Source organism: Delphinapterus leucas, chromosome 1 (genome assembly GCF_059928025.1).
Source record: "Delphinapterus leucas isolate spDelLeu-1000000601 "Yukka" chromosome 1, BTC_Dleu_Yukka2, whole genome shotgun sequence".
In the NCBI taxonomy this organism is placed as follows: Eukaryota; Metazoa; Chordata; class Mammalia; order Artiodactyla; family Monodontidae; genus Delphinapterus; species Delphinapterus leucas.
In genome coordinates this window covers 116,990,101-117,011,141 of record NC_143129.1, presented here as the reverse complement: position 1 = coordinate 117,011,141, position 21,041 = coordinate 116,990,101, and the positions used below count along the sequence as shown (strand labels likewise).

At 38.2% G+C, this 21,041-nt stretch overlaps 1 protein-coding gene across 6 annotated transcripts in view; it reads right to left on the bottom strand.

Moving 5' to 3' along the window:
* Positions 1 to 17,817, bottom strand: part of TTLL7 (tubulin tyrosine ligase like 7) — a 154,266-nt gene extending 136,449 nt beyond the window's left edge. For all 6 annotated transcript variants that reach the window (XR_002645650.3, XM_022580987.3, XM_022580986.3 and 3 more), the window contains exon 1: positions 17,673 to 17,817. The gene's annotated coding sequence lies outside the window, so the exon portion shown is untranslated. The remainder of the gene's footprint in view (positions 1 to 17,672) is intronic.
* Between the last annotated feature and the right edge of the window lie 3,224 nt (positions 17,818 to 21,041).

The window sequence follows — 21,041 nt, the reverse complement described above, 5'->3', positions numbered from 1 at the left end:
CCTTCAACAAATGGTGTTGGGAAAGCTGTACATCCACATGCAACAGGATGAAATTGGACCCTATCTTAACACTATATGCAAAAAATCAAAATGGATTAAACACTTAAGTGTAAGACCTGAAACTGTAGACTCCTAGAAGAAAACAAGGGAAATGCTTCATGATAGTGGTCTTGGCAGTGATTTCTTGGATATGACACCAAAAGTACAGGCAACAAAAGCAAAGGTAGACAAGTGGGACTACATCAAACTAAAAAGCTTCTGCACAGCAAATGAAACTGTCAAAAGAGTGAAAGGACAACCTACATAATGGGAGAAAATATTTGCAAACCATATATCTGATAAGGGGTTAATAGTCATAATATATGAGAAACTCCTTCAACTCAACAGCAAAACAATAAACCAATTAAAAAATGGGCAAAGGAGTTGAATAGACATTTCTCCATAGAAGACCTGCAAATGGTCAACAGGTATATGAAAAGATTCTCAATATCACTAATTATCAGAGAAATGCAAATCAAAACCACAATGAGATATCACCTCACACAATTAGACTGGCTATTATTCAAAAAAAAAAAAGATAACAAGTGTTGGTGAGGATGAGGTGAAACTGGAACCCTCTCACATTGTTGGTGGGAATGTAAAATGGTGCAGGCACTGTGAAAAACAGTATGAAGTTTCCTCAAAAAATTAAAAATGGAACTACCATATGATCCAGCAATCCCATTTCTGAGTATTTATCCAAAATAATTGAAATCATGATTATGAAGAGACATCTGCACTCCCAGGTTCATTCCAAGACATGGAAACAACCTAAATGTCCATCAGTAGATGAATGGATAAATAAAATATGGTGTATGCACACAATGGAATATTATTATGCTTTAAAAAAGAAAGAAATCCTGCCATATATGACAATATGGGTGAACCTTGAGGATATTATGTTAAGTGGAATAAACCAGTCACAGAATGACAGATATTGCATAATAACATTTTTATGAGGTGTCTATAATAGTCAAACAAGGAGAAACAGAAAGAAGAATGGCAGTTGCCAGGAGTTGAAGGGAGGGGAATATGAAGAGTTGCTATTCAAAAAATATAAAGTTTCAAAAAAGAAAAAAAAATACTGATGCCTGGGTCCCAGGCCCAAACATTCCAATTTAATTGGTCTGAGATACAGGCTGGGCATTGAAATTTGTTAAAGCTCCCCATATGATTTAGACATACAGAAAAGTTTGAGAACCACTATTTAAATAGATGTGTTGTTTCATTTGATCCTCATAGATTGTTTTATTAGTTCCATTTTACAGATGGGAAAACTGAGATTCAGACATATTCACTAACTTGTCAAAGACTTGGACAGGTCTCCTCAACTCTCAAAACCTTTGAACTATATACCATGTTGCCTTCTGAACTGCAAATATGCTAAAGCCATCGGTCTGTTTCTCACAATTTTGAAATCCTGATGAGAAAAAGCCAAATAGTTCGTTTGTAAACCTGCATATTGGGTATGAAAGGGTCCTCCCTATGAATTCTGAACTCTAGTACAGGTTTTGCTTATTTGTTTTTTAAATACAGACCGTGACCTATAGAGGGTCATGAAATCAATTTAGTGAGATTCAATCAGCATTTTTAAATGAAAGAATAGAATAGATGAAAATATAAGAGAGACAGACTGCATTGCATGTAGGAGGAAAAGTAAGTACTGAGTCTTGACATTTTTCTTTCTGGTGGGGGGCAGGGGGAAACGCATGGGTGTGTTTGGGTGTATGTATACTATGGCAAGAAATAAATTGTTATTTCTTCTTACCATGAGTTGCAGCCAAATATGTTTGAAAAATATTCTAGCTAGAGATAAAAGCATGAGATAAAAAGACGATCCTGAAAATGGTATTCATTTTCTAATTTGCATGCATTTAACCTGTGTTTTTCTCTAATCCTGGAATGTTCTCCTTCACCACCCAACATTCAAGCACAGCTTAGATGCCCTTTCTTTTCCTTCTATCTCTTAGGCAGAATGGTCTGTCCTTCCCATGAACACTGTTACATAATCTACCACATTGTATCATATTTTTAAAGTATTTGATTTAAAGTTCTTTACTGGAAAAGGCAGTGTCTCTCATTCTGAGCAATATGAACAAAACACAGAGCCTGATACATAGTAGAGCTTAATGTGTTTATTTGGGTTTTTTTTAATTAGGTTACAGCAACTCTGCATTATTTTACTCATGAAATTTTGGTGATACAAAATAAAAGTTAAGAATGAATCACATCTTCCATCTTTCTAAGTAATCACAAATATAGTTACTTTAATATCTGGCTTATCGACACCTAGTCTACATGATATCCTTTCTCTGCCAAGGATTACATCAAAGAAGCAGGAAGCCAAACTTTGAAGGTATCTCTATTGCATTAGCCTACATTGTTTATGCCAGCCTACTCTCTTATCTATTTTAATACTAAATAGACTTCCAATTTCTGTTTTCATACTTGGTTTTAATTAAACAGATTTACTGAACACTTACCAAACAAAATACACTAAATAGGTTATGTTTTGTTTCCATTTTACAAATGGTAACGGGGAAAAAAAAACATTTTTACTAAAAGGCAAATCAAAACGAAACAAATAATGATTTATTCTCTCTTAATCTTAAATTCTTAACTCCACCAAACTCTTTTTATCATCTATGTTCATCTAAATAAAGGTATTTTATCATGTCTTTCACATTTCTTAACTTCATTGAAATACTGGCACTATTTGATTATTCAAAGAAAGTATTTTAAAAATATACATTTTATATATATAAATATATATACAAATATGAGGTTTTAATATCTTATATCCCTGACCAGTCAAAAGTCCAATATTATCACAGTGATCTGAATAATTAAGACATTTAACAGATATCATTCACCATATCTAGTAAGCAGTTAATAGAAACTACAGAAATTTAAATAAAACAGAACTCAAATTTATTTAGCATTAGAAGAAAGTAATTTTAAATTATAATAGGATATAAATGAGAATTAAAATTGGAAGAATGCCAGAAAGCATACTCCCTAAAAATCTATTTTAGGAATCCATGTGAAAAATTCTGCCAGTCTTTCTGCAAAGTTAACCTTCAAAATTTCTAGTTACAAACCTTTGCAATCTTAAAATGTGAAGAAGAAAATCACATACCATTCTTTGGTTTCAAATTTTTGGCCCAAATCAAATGGCTTTATTACCTTCTACTTTATGCAGCTTCACGGAACATTATGGGCCCAACTATTAGAATGAACAGCTAGCCATGGCTGGAGCAGACTGGCAGACAGCATCGCTGATTCATCTCAGGAAGAAGCAGGCTGAAGCACCTACAGTTCTGATGATGTCCAAAGAGGGTAAAGTAATGGTCATAAGCCAAGTATTTCCTCTCGGAGCACAGACAGAAGGACTGGAAGTAGACAAAACTCTGAGCTCGCTACATTTGAATTTCAATTTAAATGTAGTTCCTTTGGGCCAGAAAAGGGCAGAGGGGAGGTAAAAGTAATAATTTGCAGAGCTATACTGTGATCCCAAGATTGGACAATTTAAGTATGTTTTTTAGAATACAGTAACGTTTTCCTGTTTCACGTAATTTCATTAACAAGTTATGTGACTATTTCACCTATACTATGCTAAGTATTTAGCTTGTACTTTATAACCTGGAGGTAACCTATAACAAAAAAAATGAATTTCCTATTTTCCTCATTTTAGTCCATTAGAATTTATATAACAACTATCTCACCTACCAAATATATACCTAAACAGTTTAGAGTTAAAATAATAACCCTTCATCTATTATATTATACAATCTGAGACAACTGCTTAAGAAGACCATTAGGATAAAAATGATGCAGACACCAGTCATAGAGATTGAGTTACAAATGTGCCCTGGGGACTATATGCACCAGAGAAGCTTTTCTTTCTCAGCTTCCCAGTCCATTTATCTGGCTCCTCACAGACCAGAATCCACTAATTAGAGGAGATGGACTAAGGGACCCTAAACCAGAACCACATCCAAAACTCAAATGAGACAGATAAATTATAGTCATAGAAAGAAAGGAAAGGAAAGGAGAGGAGAGGAAAGGAGAGGAGAGGGGAAGGGAGGGGAGGGGAGGGGAGGGGAGGGGAGGGGAGGAGAGGGGAGGGAAAACGGTAGCCCTCTTATTTACCCTCTAGAATGACATCCTGCAGATTTTCCATAATATAGAGAAGAATTGCTCTTTGCCAAAAATTAAACATTCATCTAGTTTTCCTATGAGAAACTGCAAATCTCAACCATGAAAGCAAGACTAATAAATAGGTAGCATAAATCTAATAATTAAATATTTTTATAATTTTATAACTGATTTTTGTAACACATTGTATGACTCATTTTTTAAGGATCAGTTTAAATCAAAATTAAATCAAATTATACAGAAGAGTTTCCAATAAAGCAAGAGGTGTTTTGGTATTTGGAAAAGGAAAACTGAATGAGAATTATAGTTTATTATATTATTATAACATATAATACTATATATTAATAATCATTTATAATTAATAATAGATTATGTTATTTTTATATGTTACAAATAAATAAGCATTTATTTAAACCCCAAAACTCTAATCTGGCAGTGAGGAAAATAAAAATTTCTAATATGATGGAAATTTGGCTACGTTATAATCAAATTAGTTGCTTAGAATTTGAAAACAATCATTGAGGCTAGGATATATAATTGAGTCTAATTCATTCTTTAGCACATGTTAAAAGTACCTAACTGACTCCAAACCTAAGATCATGACCTTCCCACTGATTTAGTCTGGACAAGAAGGATGGGCCCTCCTTTCTCTTGTGGGCCCTGGGAAGCAGAGAGGAGCCCGTGCTCTAGCTTCAGCTGCCTGCAGACATCACAGTGAATCTGAGTTAGTCCACCGTGGGCAGCCCCAGAAGGCTTTAAATGATGTGGAAAATGTGTACAGATTGTAGGACTTACTTAAGGCAAATTCACAAGGGATTACTAATGAAAGAAAATTAGACTCAAATGCTCAAAAGATTTTTAAAAATCAAATACCCATTACGTTGATCTGATAGCTGACTTTAAAAGACTACTGCTAAGGAAGCAAACCAACCTAAAATGCTCATGCAATTACTACAAACTAATTTTACTCCTCTATTCAAAAAAGTCTGAGGCCTAATTCAACTTTTGCTAGGTGAGAATTTTCCAAACCCCAACAATTTTGTTTTCACTTTCTCTCGATAGAAACTTAACTGATGGTTTAAAAAACACTCCAGAAAAAATATTTTGGTCTGAAGAAAAAAATTACACTTCTCTGCAAGAGAGGCGGAAGTGGTAATTCCAACTATTTTATCTCTACCTAAAACTGTTCTAGCTGAAATGGGCATTTGGAGCCACATTCCATGTCATAAATTTAGGACTTCCAACACCTACTCTTCTGTGTGTTGGAACAAATGCAAAATTGATTTTGGAGGAGATTTAAACCTGTCTAAGATCATTACTTTAGCCCATTTGCTGCAGAGGAGCTGTGGCCTTCTATTTAGCTACATATATTTGGTAAAGTCCTCCTATTACTCGGTCCAGCTGACTCTCAAATCATGGAATTCTTTACTTGACTGAAAAGAAATAATAGCAGGTAATTCTTAGGGAGCAAAACCTCAAACAGATTGCTCCTTAACATCTCAGCTAAGAATAATAATATGTATGAAGGAATTCCTAAAAGATATGCAGAATTTTCTTTGAGATACTGTAACATCCATTCCTAGATTAAGCTAGATCATCAGAGAGCTACATACCTGGACCACACTACACTGTTGGTCAGAGCCACCCTATAACAGAAGAATAGTTATCATTTATTGAGCACAGACTACAATCTTCACCTATATCACAATGCTCTCAAGGTAGATATTATTCTCATGTTAGAGAAGAAAATAATCAGATCTTTGGAGGTTACTTCCCCCCAAAACACAGATCCACATCATGGGCCCATTGAAGGACATTATAAAAAATAGCCCAAAATATCCTACTGAATTCCACTGTAAGGATGTTGAAGACATTTTGCATTACACTATACTGAATTCACTTTAAAAGAAACTGTAGCATAAATTTCACTTTGGATTCTACATAGCAACAACTTTGTTCCTCTTAGGCAATTGGTTTGTTTTTCTCTTTGATTAGTTTTTCAATTAATCATTAAACTTTCTATGTATGTCCCTTTTTGCCTGGAAGTTAGAAAACTTGAATTAAATGTGTGCCCAGCTCTCAGTGCTTTGCGACCACCTAGAGGGGTGGGATAAGGAGGGTGGGAGGGAGATGCAAGAGGGAGGGGATATGGTGAGATATGTATGCATATAGTTGATTCACGTTGTTATACAGCAGAAACTAACACAACACTGTAAAGCAATTATACTCCAATAAAGATGTTTAAAAAAAAAAGCGTGTCCAGCTCTAATAAACATGCAGGGTTTCGTAACATGGATTTTGTGAGCTAATGTCTCCCCTAGCTCATTTCATCTTATTTTTTCCCTCACTGATATTCTAAGATTTTTTTTATTTATTTATTTATTTTTTTTGCGGTACTTGGGCCTCTCACTGTTGTGACCCCTCCCGCTGCAGAGCACAGGCTCCGGACTCGCAGGCTCAGCGGCCATGGCTCACGGGCCCAGCCGCTCCGTGGCATGTGGGATTCTCCCGGACCGTGGCACGCACCCGTGTCCCCCGCATCAGCAGGCGGACTCTCAACCACTGCGCCACCAGGGAAGACCCCTAAGATTTTTTTATCATCTCATCTTGCATGTTCATTCTATTACAAACTAGGTATCTTCAAATGGTATTACCAAAATCTTATAAAAAATCTACAAGGTGTACATTTTACTACATACAAATTATACTTCAATGAAGTACCAGGGAAAAATACAAAAGAAAAGCCATTTACAATAATCAAAATCAAAAGACAGTAATGTAAATATTTCTTGTACTATCTTTTAGTCAATTCTTGGTAAAACATTCTAAATTACTTCATCCTTGCATAAGTTATAACTGAATTAATATTTCTTTTATAATTTGTAACTTAAAATATAGTTATATGTCTATATAAGACATTTGTTAAAGTTAGGGTGGAGATAATTTTGAGGGATTTCATTTTGTAAAGATTACATTATGGACTTCTATTGGTCTATTTATCGTATTTTTTCCTAAGAGATTAGCATACATATCAATGAATTGATGTGGAGGAAAAAGCATCTTTTTGTGAAATAAAAATACTAGCGGAGAAAGAGGAAAATGTGCACGTGTAACAACTTGTTTAAACCAATGCCAAGTGTGAGATGCATATACCCATGACTCTGGCTTCACTTTTCTCCTTGCCTTGGTCATCTTAGTAGTGCTTCTCAAACTTTTGGTGCTGGAACTCTTTATGCTCTTTCAGTTTTGTTGAGCTTTGTTTTTGTGGGTCATATCTATCAATATTCACCTTATTAGAAAGTAAAACTGATAAATGTTTAAAATACTTATTCATTCATTTTAAAATAACAATAATAAAACCATTACATGTTAACAAAAACATACTGTATTAAAAAATAACTATAGTTTTTTTAAAAAGGAATGAGTAACATAGTTTTGTACTCTTTCAAATTCCTCTAATATCTTTCTTCAAGAAAATAGATTCTCATACCTCTTTCTGCATTCATTTTGATAAGTTCTTCTGGTTGAAATATATGGAAAAAATTGGCCTCACAGAGATATGTAGTTGGAAAAAGGAGTATTTTAATACCCTTCTCAGGTTATTATAGATATTTGAATTTAATACAACACCCAAACTCAACAAGTGGTAGTTTCTTAGTACCACATGAGGCCAGTAATATTCTAACAACCAAAACCAAATAAAGGAAGCACAACAAAAAGGAAACTACAACCAATATCTCTCCTGAAATTAATAGCAAAAAATATTTAACAATGTTGGCAAATTGAATACTACAATAAGCATGTATATGTATGTGTGTTTGTATGTGTGTATGTATGTGTGTGTCATGTATACATGACCAAATGGGATTTATTCCATGTATGCAAGGCTGATTCAATATTAAAAAAATTAATCAATATAATCCACCATATCAATAGGCTAAGGGAAAAATCATATGTCCATAACAATTGTTGCAGAAAAAGCATTTGATGTAATTTGATATCCATTCAAGATAAAAAGTCGCAGTACACTAGGAACAGAGGGGGGAACCACCTCAACCTAATAAAGAACATCTACAAAAAAACATACAGCTAACATCATACTTAATTGTAAAAGACAGAATAATTTTTCTCTAATATTGGGAAGAAGACAAGGACGTCCACTCTCACCATTCAAATTATTTAGCACAATACTAGAAGTTCTAGCCATTGCAACAAGGCAAGAAAAATAAATTAAAGGCATACAGACTGAAAAGAAATTGTTTCAGTTTGCAAATGACACGACTGTCTACATTTAAAAAAAAAATCAAAGGACCTACAGTCCTAGATCCAAAATGTGAGTTCAATGAGGTTTCAGGGTACAGGACCAACACAAAAACCAATTGCATTTCTATATATTGACAGCAAAGAAATGGAAACAAAAATTTTTTAATGCAGTATCATTTACAGTTGCCCCAAAGAATATGAAATACTTAAGTATAAATCTAGCAAAACATGTGCAAGATATGTGTAATTAAAATTATGATATTTTGATAAAAGAAATCAAGGGAGATGTAAATACCTGGAGACACATATCATGTTCACAGATTGGAAGAATCAATGTAGTAAAGATGTTAATTCTGGACTTCCCTGGTGGTGCAGTGGTTAAGAATCTGCCTGCCAATGCAGGGGACATGGGTTCAAGCCCTGGTCTGGGAAGACCCCACATACCATGGAGCAACTAAGCCCACGGGCCACGACTACCATACCCCCGTGCCACAACTACTGAAGCCGGCGTGCCTAGAGCCCATGCTCCACAACAAGAGAAGCCACTGCAATGAGAAGCCCTAGCACTGCAACAAAGAGTAGCCCCTGCTTGCCACAACTAGAGAAAGCCAACGCACAGCAACAAAGACCCAATGCAGCCAAAAATTAATTAATTAATTTTTTAAAAATATTAATTCTCCCTAAATTAATGTACAGGATTAACATAATTCCTATTAACATATTAGTTAAGTTATAGCAACAAAATTCTTCATTAAACAGATTAAAAAATGGATCTTCCAAAAAGAAAAAGTTAATCAAAATTAAGTTTAATTTGTTAAATAACTACACCGGGCATCATAATTGCAAAGTCTCAAAAAATCTCATGGACTTCAAAGAATAAAGAGGAAAATAATAAACAGCAACTTGAAACAATTCTATCAATACATTTTTAAACTGCTAAAAGTAATCATTGCTACACAGGCAATAAAAGCAAAACTACACAAATGGGACTACATTAAACAAAATTTTTGTGTACATCAAAGAACACAATCAATAGAGTGAAAAGGCAACCTATGGAGTGGGAGAAAATCACTTATCTGATATAAAGAATTCCAACAACTCAACAACAAAAAATCAAATAACCAGATTTAAAAATGGGGAAAGGGACTTCTTTGGTGGCGCAGTGGTTGAGAGTCCGCCTGCCGATGCAGGGGACACGGGTTCATGCCCCGGTCCGGGAAGATCCCACATGCCGCGGAGTGTTTGGGCCCGTGAGCCATGGCCGCTGAGCCTGCACGTCAGGAGCCTGTGCTCCGCAACGGCAGAGGCCACAACAGTGAGAGGCCCGCGTACCGCAAAAAAAAAACAAAAACAAAAAAACAGTTGTTTGACTGGTTTAGAGTAAAAATGGGGAAAGGACTTGCATAGACATTTCTCCAAAGATGATATAACAACAATCCCATTTCTAGCTATATATCAAAAAGAACTGAAAGCAGGGTATTGGAGAGATATTTGCACACCTATGTTCATAACGGCACTATTCTCAATAGCAAAGATGTGGAAGCAACCCAAATATACATCAACAGATGAATGGATAAACAAAATGTGGTGTATATACAATGGAATATTACTTGGCTTTAAAAAGGAAGGAAATCCTGTCATATGCTACAACATGGATAAACCTTAGGGCATTTTATTAAGTGAAATAAACCAGTCACAAAAAGACAAATACTGTATGATTCCATTTATATTAAGGTATCTAAACTACTAAAACTCATAGAAACAGAAAGTAGAATGGTGGTTACCAGAGACCTGGGGGAAGGGGAAAGGGGAGTTGTTGTTTAATGGGTATAAAATTTCAGATTTGCAAGATGAGAAAGATCTAGGGATCTATTTCACAACAATGTAAATATATTTAACACTACTGAACCATACACTTAAAAATGGTTAACATGGTAAATTTTATGTTATGTGTTTTTATCACGATAAAAAATACAAAACGTTAACTGAAAGAAAAAATTGTTGCATTTGTGGAATGCCTACAAAATATCAGAAATCACCCAAATAATTACATAAATCACAGTATTTTTACACTACTCTGGACTCTTTTCTTCCAGAAAACATGAATATCACTTGCATATTACCATAATATGTATAGTTATACCAAGGGGAGAAAAACTCTTGGATTACTATTATGTAATTTTACTTGGAGATCTAAATATCTATATTCATAGGTATTGCTGAGTGTATTTGTTTAATTTTGTTCTCAGTAGAAGCTATACTTTAGGACCTTCACTTCATCCTATATTTATTATTCTGGTTCCTTATGAATTCAAAAACAAAATTCACAGATATGCTTTCAAGCACATTAAGGAAGTAAATAGGCCATATTATAACTAATGAAAAATACATTTAACTTTTAATTCCTTAGTCAAGGATGAAAATAGCTCTCAACACATACCCAAGATACATTTGTTTGTTTGTTTTTGTTTTTGTTTTTTGCAGTACGCAGGCCTCTCACTGTTGTGGTCTCTCCCGTTGCGGAGCACAGGCTCCTGAGCCGTGCAGGCTCACGGGCCCAGCCGCTCCGCGGTATGTGGGATCTTCCCGGACCGGGGCACGAACCCGTGTCCCCTGTATTGGCAGGCGGACTCTCAACCACTGCGCCATCAGGGAAGCCCCAAGATACATTTTTAAAAGAGAAAATGCCTCCTATTCCAAAATGACAACCTCCTAACATATGTAGCAGCAAACTTTTCTTTCTGCCAGAAATGCCCATTTGGCACTGATTTCTGACAAGTGAAAAAGTTTTCCACATATGTATAGTCCACTTGATTTTAAGAAGCACTGATCCCTCCCTTTAAAACTTTCCTGAATATTAAAATGTATGTTTTCCTTTAATTTTTGCAGCAAATTCCAGAAATAACTTGTTTAAATTTTCCAAAAATAATGGATTGAAGTATGTGTGTGTTGACTAAGGGTGAAACTGACATGGACTAAAGTAGACATCAGAGATTAGGAAAAAGTATTCAATGGATTTGACGAGTCTTTTTTTTTTCTCAAAATACTGTAAAAGTAGTAAAACCATTAAAACTATCTAATAAATGAATGAAGGTCATCCCCTTGTTTACATATAACAGTAAATAGTAGCACCTATTATCAAAATTAGTATAAAAGGGGCAGCTGTAGACCAATTTCTAATCCTATGATGATTCGGCATGCATTTTGCCTGTTTTTTTTTTTTTTTTCCCTCTGCCTAGCTCGATTTTTCACATCATTAAAACAGAGGAAGTAATATCTGTCAATCTTTAGGATTCTAGATTGAGAGATGTAAGTAATTAAATACAACATTATCATCTTGGATGTGATCAAACCTACAGCTAAATGAAAATGTCTCCATCTGGTTTCATGTGAACTAAACTGATTGTAGAAAGTGTTCAATTTCTATCTTTCCTCTCCATAGAGTAGCTAGCACATATTTGTTTGGGTAACTGCAGACAGACCGATTCTAAATATAAACTGAGACGTGTGCTAAAATTACTGTCCTGATTTTTCAGCAATCACTATGAATGTCACACATGAATTCAGATTTTATTTATTAAATACCTGGAAAAATATATTTTAAATAATAGCAATGACAAAATTACACATGAAAATCTTCCCATCAAATGCAATGATGCAAATTAAATCCACAGTTCCTAACTTTTCCTACCAATACACCACACATACAACCATTCATATCACAAAGCCAGTCAAACACAGTACTAGAATCACATCAATTAGATTTTACACAAATTTTAAGTGGGCTCTCTTCTCTTACAAAAGAAAGTACTACCTTAAATGAGAAGTATACCTAAACAGCCCTAAAATTCTAATCCAGCAAAGAGCATAGAAATAATCTTGAAGCTGCTGCCTGGATTACTGCTGATCCATCTTCCAAATCTACAAATGTTCACTTTACTTTAAAAAGTCAACTTCACTGCAAATAAGCTCACAGAGGAGGGAGGAGAATTTTTATGAAAACAAGCTACTGCCACCTTGCTGAATTAGATGTGTCACCAGTTCAGACTTTGCAAAGTAGTGGGTAAAAGAGATAGAAATGTTCAAAATAATCTTTTATCAAACATAATGTTCCATTTCACATAGCTACGCAGAACAAAAATAACACAGAAGTTTGGAAGCTCAGGTGCCATAACACAATTTAGAAAAACCAAACAATGTGGACAGTTCAGCATGCCCATTGGACCAAAAATATCATCAATTTCAAAAGGAGTAATCAGCCCCAGGGGAGACGCAGTGACCACTTGACCACCTAACTCTAAACCTTCAAAGAAGTCAAAGAAACACAGGCCAACTAGTTGCTTACAAGTAAGAAGTGAAAGAAAAAATAGAAAATTGGATTTATCACTCAACTCCCAGAGCCTAAACAATCCCAACACCTTGGCTTTGTCAACTATCGTGTGTACCATGGGTGGGAACGTGTCAGGTAAATGTCAAATGGGAACTAACGAAATAAGGGTAGTGGAGAATAAATAATAATAATAAATAATTTAAGTTTTTAGCTTTAACTTAACCCTAGGGAAAACTGTTGACTAAGCCCAGTTGAACTTTGACAAATAATGCCTGGGAGGAATGGAAATAGACTTACCACCTTCTAATAGCTTAAGCAAACTGTTTTAAATAGTAAGTCCCAACTAAGCACACAACAAATTCTGCCCAGAATATTACTCAGCCTACCTCAGTGCCCAATTTCCACCAGAAATCATCTGTCAGGTCCTAAAAAGACGGGGCCTATTTTTGGTTTGTAAAGTGATGCTTCAGTTTTCATTGTTTCCTTTCACATCTTCCCAAACTGATGATATATTCCAAGTGCCTGCCTCTCTGCTAACTGCTTGTGCCCTCGAGGCGCTTTTGTATCCCTAACTCCCCTTCCACTGGTTCTCAGAGACACTTCATGGCCTCCCTGCCTCAGTGGCTCCCTGGCCTCAAATTCCAAGGAGAATGGGGGTGGGATCCAGAGGAAACCCAGGTGAGAGCCTGGGGAAGCAAGGCAGAGGCCTGGCCAATGTACCTGTCCAAGGAGGTAGCGTCATGTAACCCTACAACTGGTGGGACACTGAAGCACACTGTCTCTCCTCAATGAGGGGAATTTCCTCTGGTCGAGAAATACTGGGAACGAGAGGAGGGGACACCCGAATGCCGGCAGGGGATGTTGGAAACCTTAGGCGACTCCCCAGCGGCTGCTGTTCTCAAAGGCCATCTCTGGCAATGTACACGGGGGAGAGGGGGAGAGTCTTCAATGTCCACCAGACACTCTTGCACCTTGTAACCTGGGTTTCTGCTGAGAACTGAAAGAGGTCTGGAATTCCTGTGCTTACCTATGTGGATTCTCCAAATTAGAACGCGATAGTGAGTTCATAAGCCTTGCACTGCCGGGGTACTGCAGCTGAGGCCTGGGAACCTGATACAGAAGGGTGGAAGGAGTTTGAAAGAGACAGATATTGTGTGGAGGATAGGGGTGGATTCCTGAGGGAAGGGCACGGTAAAGGAGAGAGTTGACGTCCACAAATACAACACCAGTACCAGAAAGTAGTCTATCACACAAGCCCCTTCTCTGGCTACAAACTCTTGCTCACTCTCACCAAACCTGTCCTCCATTATTTACATCTTCTCTCTTCAGTGGCCCCAACTGCCTGCCTTTCTCCCAGTATCCATGATTTAACTAATCTTTCTAATCAAAAGACAAGTTTGCCTGAAATAGTATAATCTGAGGAGTCACAGACAGGAGTGTTATTAATTATTAACATGCAAATATCCTGTACTTAATATGCTAATGCTCCAAAGAAAACATACAGAATCCAGTAGAGTTTTAAAACTTGCATAAAATTTAGTCAAAGTCAGCATCACAAAAAAAATCTGTAACTATGTGTAGTAATGGATGTTAACTAGACTTACTGTGGTGATCATTTTGCAATATATACAAGTATTAAATCATTACGTTATATACCCAAAACTAATAAAATGTTATATACCAATTATAGCTCAATTTTTTAAAAAAAAAGTCAAACAAGAACTCATACCTTTTAACCCAGAACTTTTATTTCTGAGACTCTATCCTAAGGAACTAATTTCTAAAATTTAGAAAAGAGCTTATGAACAAAGATGTTCATCACAGTGTTGTTTATTATACAGTGACTATGTATTTGTATAACAGATTCACTTTGCTGTATACCTGAAACTAACACAACATTGTAAATCAATTATACTGCAATAAATTTTTTAAAAAAAATACAGTGACAATGAGGAGTGATTAGGAATTTATGGCACATCTACCTCATGGAAAATTATGTAGGCATTTTAAATGTTCACTGTCAAATTGTAATTAAGTGAAAATTACTGTTATAAAATTTATAGTAAAAATGTATAAAAAGTAATATACACAGCATGATTAAAACTATGTGTGGAAAAAAGAGTGGAAGGAAACACATCAGTATGTTAATAGTGGTTGTCTTTAGTTAGTAAGATTACGGTGATTTTTTTAATATATTCTTAGTTTCCAAATTGTTTGTAATACTATAATGAAAGGGGGAAAGCTTTTAAAAAGGCAAACCTCCTTGGAAGAGGAAAAATCTTACTTGCATAGAAAACTTTCTGGGTTAGTACTTTTAATATTAGTACCCAGGAAATATAACATTTTCTCAAACGGCACTTGGAACAAGGAATATGGAGCAAGACAAGCCAAAGAGAAACTTGGCTTGCTCAGTGACCTACACTAGTTCCCTATGATTACCCAATAAGGAGCAGATTTCACTGCCTGATACGCAAGGTTCTTCATAGTTTGTCACCATGCATCCAAACAGTACATGACCACTTCTCTGCTGAACTTCTTCCTCTGGCTTTCTCTTTCCTACTAAAAGCCTTCCCATCTCTCAGAGAGTGATTTAATACACTTCCATCCATGAAGACTTTCCTGATCCTCTTATGGCCCTAGCCATTACTATTTCTCCTTCTTCTTAAGGTGTTCATATGGCACTTAAGTCTGCACTACATTTTTCCGGTATTAAGCCAATTCTACCTATTTGGTTAATTGCTCATACGTAGGTAAATATTTTCCCAGCTAGACTTTTAGTTTCCCCGGCTAGATTTTTAGAATTTAGATGGTCTGCAGATAGTAGTCATTTGACAAACACACACACACACACACACACACACACACACACAAAGGGAAGAGAGAGAGAGAATACAGTTCCAAAGCCAAGTTGGTATTATATTCATACTCAGTGATGTTATCTAAATAAAGTGTACTGCATCTGTTTTAAAATGCTCCTACTGACCCTCCAACGCTAGAACATGCACTTTCCTTTTTTTTTTAAATAGCAGTGGGATTGTATTTTTGCTTATTCATTTATACCAATTCTGCTGTCTCCTTTGGGATTAAACAGATTGGACCACAAGAGGCCTCACTGAGGTCAGGGTATGGTCTATAGCCATATAAAGAACAAAAAGAAATGACCTCCTAGAAATCAAACTTAAGACTCATCTCAAGACCCTACTTCTCTTAACAGCCTTGTCTGAACAACAAATGTAAATTTGTGCCTCCATTTTATCCCTTTAGTCTATCAATATCCTCATCAACTCAAAAAAGAATTCTCCAATGCAAATGGTTAAATACTTTAGAAATGATGGACTAAGGTGACTATGATCCTATCTGCCCTCATATACTAGTCCAGTACTTGGAGATAATGAGCATTTGTACTATAGCAACCTGCTTCCTGAAACATCAACAAGAGTTGCATATCTTAAGAGAAAATACATAAATCGTAAATGAAAGCAAATCAAATGGCCAAGCAAGGAACAAAGGAAAACCTAGCATCCATTATTTTTATAGAAAGCGCATACAAGGTCAATATAACTGTTGACTCTGAAGGGCAGGGTAAAAACAAATCAATACAGTTTCCCACTATACAGAGCTACACTTTGCTACAACACATGTTTTGTGTAAGAGTCAATGCTTGTCCAGATTCCACCACTAGCTAGCTGTGTAATCTTGAACCTTCTCTGTATTTCAGTTCCTTCGTCTGTAAAATGGAGCTATCACCTGCTATGCCAAAGCACAAAGCATTCACCATCTATCACTGCCAAAAATATTTTGAACAGCTCCTGTTATGACCTAGCTCTCCTATGCAGTGTGGTCCAGATACTACATTTTGGCATATGCTTTCTAAGAAAATAGTATATTTTTTCATATAATTCAAAGAATGCTCCTACTTTTATACTAAAAGAATGATAATTCCATACACAGGAAGTTTACAGGTTGTTGCTGTTGTTTGAGATTACTTCTATGAAAATTAATACTATGTTTAATATGTAATAAATCATATACTTGTACATATAACTTGGACACACTTGGATACACAACTCCTTAATACAGTGGAACGTTCGTGGGCTTTGGAATCAGGGCATCTCATATCCAAATACCTATGCTGTGACCTTGAGCACGTAATTTAACTTCCCCGCTCTTCACTTTGTACATTTGGTTCTGAGTTGTTGTCATGATTTAATGAAATTATTTATATATATATATATATGTATGTATACATAAAGTGCCTAGGCTCTGAAAGTATTATTTCCTACCTCCCTTAAATCTTTTCCTACTATGTCAAGACCAATCAAACCCACTCTGAATACAAGACAGCTTGGATACAGCATCTTTCTCACACGTTAGCGGGGGATGCAACGCGATGTCAAGTTGCATGAATGATGGCACGAATTGGGCATCCAACCGAGGAAGAAGTAGAGAAAATGACAGGTGTAGAAAAGGGCCCTAGACTTCACTCGCCTGTGCGAAAAAGACACACTGAATACTGCACCGCACACTCACGGAGGTCTGTACCGTGATGTGGGAAAAGGACAGAATCACAGAACAAGCCAGCAGGGAGCCTCCCAGCTCCCCCCACCCGACCTCGCCCACTGGGGTCGTTCATCTGGAACCCAAAAGCTGAGGAGAGAGCAGCAACTGACCTCGCCCCCCCCCACCCTCCCCCATTCTGCCCAAATCTCTCAGGGCGCGAATGGTGCTGAATCATTAGCACCAACAGCAGCAGCTCCCCGTGCCGCTGCTCTCGCGGGGGCCAGTGTCCCCGGAGCAGTGACCGTCCGGGCGGGGGCCGACACCTCGGGGGCGTGGGGACAGGGAAAGGGGGTCAGGGAGGATCGGGGCAGCAGGTACTCACCGGGGTAAGGAAATCCCAGCCCGGGTCCTCGCCTCCGGGCTGCGGACGGTCCCTCCACGGCTCCCGCGCACCTCGGCTGCCCACCGCAGCTGCCCCGGGCCCGGCAGCCCGCGCTGAATATCGGCTGCTCCCCTCCGCCCGCCCACCCACCCACCCACCGCCCGCGGCAGCCACAGCTCTAGGCGCCGGCGCTCGACCCGGAGCAGCTGGAACAGGGGTCGCTGCCAAAGGGGTGGTGGCTACCGATGGGCCAAACCATTCGCGGGCGGCGACCGGGGGTGCGCGACGTGCGCGGCGGAGCGGGAGCGAGGGCGCCGGGGCCGGCGACGGTTGGGAGGAACCAAGGACGAGGGGGCTCCTCAGCACCCCGCCCCGCTCCGGGACGGCTACGGGCGGGAAGGGCCAACCGAGGAGCGTCCGCTTTTCCCTACTGACGACTGAGAAGGTGCTTTAGCTTTTCTGGCCCCCCTCCCGGTTTGCTTTGGTCCCGCTCTGGGTTCTTTTAGAAGCCAGCAAACAGAAGACCTAGCAACGCGGGCGCCTGGGCGGTGTCCCCTCCTAAGGAGATGTGAAAGGGCGCTGGCCCGGAGCCCTGCCTCCGTGCCCCTGCTGCTCCAGCGCGGGCCCCGGGGGCGCCAGTCCTGCTGCAGAGCTCACCACTGATGTATTACCACCAAACCAGAGCGGGCCGTCTGGAGCCCTTGAAGGGACTCTTAGATCTTTTATCCAAGCATCTCTGTGGAGCAAAAAATAAAAGGGTATTTATCCAAAGCCAGCTTGAAAGTTAGAAAATAAAATCAAGTGGTGCCCCCATCCTGTAGGTGCTTTGTAGTTACGGAGAAGTGAGCGACAGTTTGATATCCGTTTTCCTTTCCTCCGCAAATGTTGAACCACAGCAGATGGAAAATGTAGATTTAGGAAACCGCTTTAACATATAGATCTATACAAGATGATTAAAGAAATGCACAACTATTTGAGGGTCATTGTTCACCATTTTACAGATTAGTGTCTTGGGAATGGGGAGGGAATCGTGTCTTCATATGAAGTGAACTTTATGTAACTGGAAAGAGACGCCCCACACGTGACATCCCTTAGACTTTAGTGAAAGCACTTTTGTGGTCCCTGCCCCTGACACAACCAGGCTGAAACAAGTTCCTGTCAGACCATGGTGGAGATGGAGACAAGTGTATTGTTCTCCTTATAGAAAGAAAAAAAAACAGAGTTGGCAACTACCTATAAAATATGATTTAAGGGAGACCAAAAAAAGGCCCACCAGATTCTTCTCAATATGAAATTCCACAGTTAAAAGCCGTTTTCTCTGGATTAAGGCTTTGTTCTCTTTTGAGTAAATTAACAAGACTGTTTAACATAAATTGAGTACCAGCTATGGACCAAACACGGGGCATGAGGGATTTTAGTTTCCCAACCAGGGATCAACCTGTGGCCCCTGCAGTGGAAGCATGCGGTCTTAACCACGGGACTGCCAGGGAAGTCCCCATATAGCTGCTATTTTTAAAAAAGAGAAACTGGCCTCAGAGTTTGTTGTGCTGGGTTCACATATCATAGAATGAGTGGCAGACCAGGCATTGCAACCTGGAGTTTTTGACTAACGCCTTTCCAATAGAATGCCTCTGGGAAACACAGGCCAAGCCTTATCACACCCATGATTGGCACTTGAACATGAGTTTGTTTATCCTTCCCTTGTGCAAGCTAGGTTTCATTGTGGAGAAAGGAACACTTCAGTATCTAAGTTGGACGTCACCCTGAGATTAGGAATAAGGATCAGAAAGAAGCTGGACTTCATGCAGAACTAGACTGAAAACATCTATTTCAAAAACTCATGATTAAAGTCATGTGAAGGTGAGGAGGAATTCTTCACTATTTTTTTGTTAATCACTATATGGCACTTTACACAACACTTAAACAATTGTTACTCTATTACACTTTACGCTATCATTCTTCCAATCCCAGGTAGGAGAAAGAGTTTTTTAATGAGCCTAATGTCATTATATACCTCCTTATATACCTTACTAGAATTTAAAGAAGTTAACAGGGCATTAACAACTTTCATATCACCTTAAAGAAGCTTTCTGAAAATTAAGAAATTAAATTGTTAACCTTATGTTGTGCCATTGTTATGATGTTAACTTTTGTTAACTTTTGTTACATCAGTACCAGCGCAACAGAAATGCCCTGAGCTCCACGTTGCTGAGAAGCCGGGGCACTAGATCCCCAGTGAAGCCAGGCAGCTGTGACTCAGGGCCAGGATGGCCTCTGCCTCAGAAATGTGTGATTCTTCTCTCCACGGACAGATGTTTCACTTTCAAAGGAGACAACAGAACTGAGGTAGACAAGATGCCTTTTGAATTAGAATTCTCTGCCTGGTTGACAGAGATATAAGCAAGGAGCATAAGGTCTTTGGTGGGCCACCTGAGACCAAACTGGGATTTAGAACCTTATCATCTATAAACCTGATGGACTTGGCGACAGCTCCAGCCATCTGTTCGTATACATTGATGATCTTGGAGCATGTGTTTCTGAATAAAGAAGAATGGAGAAATTTTGTGCCAGAGGCCTTGGGAAACTGTCGAAAGGAATGGAGGGAGTGATGTTGTGCCTGCATTCCCTGCTCTCCCACAGAGTCTTTGAAGGTTTTAAGCCCTTTGGGGAAAGAACTTAGGGCCAGAGACTGAGGAATCATTTTTGCAAATGACTGTGGGATTTCAGATTTAAGAAGTATTACTTTGGGCTCTGGTGACAAAGTACAGCACAGAACTGGAGAGAGGGTCATTCTCTCAACCCAATCTGCCACAGACCTCTGTGTACCTTGTCACCAGTAAGGAAGGGCTCTACCCAGAGAAGTCATATTCTCATAAAGAACACTAGTGCCCAATCAGGGTCAAGATAACTTGATGAGGAGCACAGACCAGTAGAACAGGAGTGGAATTCTTCCTGAGCATCTGAGAGAAACAACTGAAGATTTCCAGTCCTAAGTGGTGGAGCCCGGGTAGAGGGAGGTGATTGATAAAACTTATTTAGGTAGTGATATTAAGGTGAATTCATTTGTATTCACAAACCAGAATCACCTGGGGATGTTCAAATGCTATTACACTTAAAATTATATTAATAAAGAGAGAGCTAGAGAGAAAGAAAATACTTAATGCCTTTGATAAAAGTACAGTGTGAGCCACACCATGTTGAAACTTGATTCAAGAATATTAAGTACCTACTATGTGTTGGCCCCATACTAAGGTGTATGGTGACATTAACCTTCCAAGCTACTCTTGCTGAGGAGAGTATTTACTAGCGTAATTGAGGCAGGAGATAAATGGGTTCCAGTTGTAGAATTTACAACTAGCCTCCTATTTA